The sequence below is a fragment of the Arachis ipaensis genome, chromosome B05 (assembly GCF_000816755.2).
Source record: "Arachis ipaensis cultivar K30076 chromosome B05, Araip1.1, whole genome shotgun sequence".
NCBI classification, from domain to species: domain Eukaryota; kingdom Viridiplantae; phylum Streptophyta; class Magnoliopsida; order Fabales; family Fabaceae; genus Arachis; species Arachis ipaensis.
The window spans coordinates 25,688,727-25,689,994 of record NC_029789.2 but is presented as its reverse complement, the minus strand read 5'-3'; positions in this window follow the sequence as shown (position 1 = coordinate 25,689,994).

Below are 1,268 nucleotides of genomic sequence, written 5' to 3'. Positions count from 1 at the left end.
CGCATGCATGCTCTAAATTTTGATTTCAGTACCTACACCGAAGATTAACAAAAGTTTTAAGTTTCTAAATAATGTTAGATTTTACTGGTAGCTTGTTGTCATCTACACCTAACAGAATTTGGGATATTATAGTACATGAGTCCTAACAGAGAATCTCTCAACAGGAATAACTATATTCATAAGTTTTCAACTCAGACCAACTCACATTGATGTTATTAATATAATCTTAACACGTCATTTTTGACATTTTTCAACTAGGAAATGATCATTTTGGGAAATAGAAATTTAGGAAAAATAATATTCAAATATCCTTATCCTGATCAAAATTATTAGATGTTTATTATCCCTGGTACCTGAATGGTTATTCTGGATAGTATTTTGAATGGTTATTTTGGATAGTATTTTTTGGGTGTATTGTGTTTGAGAAATTAGTAGTATTTTATCCTAGATGTTCATTTTTTAATTCATATTGGACCAAATAAATAACCCATTGTACACATTGTACAAATACTCTATTGGCTCCCTAACAGGATTCAAACTTTAATTATCTCCATGTTTACTCTCACTAATCATGACCTCTATAGTGGGTACTCGATCCATTAAATATTACTCCTGCTAGATATTAGAGAATTAAATACATGTAATGCAGAAAAATATTTAAAATAAGGGAAAAAAGTTCTTGAAATCTATCATTCCGGGTAAACAATAATAAAAGGCCATTTATCTATAGGATTGCGTATCTTACCATGTTAAATGCACATTAATGAGATTGACTTTCTCGTATGAGGTTGAGGACCTAAACTAACATTATCCTCATTGGGAATTTGGGATGCATATCTTTGAAATATGAGTAGTAGTTAATTTCCCTCACTTTCGTTTTTCCACCTGTCTCACCATTGTTGTCACTTTCCTCTCTCCTTGATTTTCTTCCTTCCACCTATTCTCTTTCTCTCCATCTATGGACTTGGCAACTACAATGGAACCGCTACCAAATCTAGGAGCATTAGCTGTGGTAGGTGAGGTGGTACAGTGCGATGGGTGCAACAGGTGGTAGTGTTCCGGGGGAAGGGTTGTGGCCAGTGGTTAGCGTCAAGGGTTTAGGGTGGTTATAGTGTGGAGATAAAAAGGATGGTGGCAATGGATGAGAATGATAGCGGTTGGTTTTTGATTAGAAGAGGATGGACAAAAGTGGTGGTTCACATTGTTTAAAGTTGGGAATTGGGATAATCCATAGTTGGAATAAAATTTTAAAAAAAAAAAAAGACTTA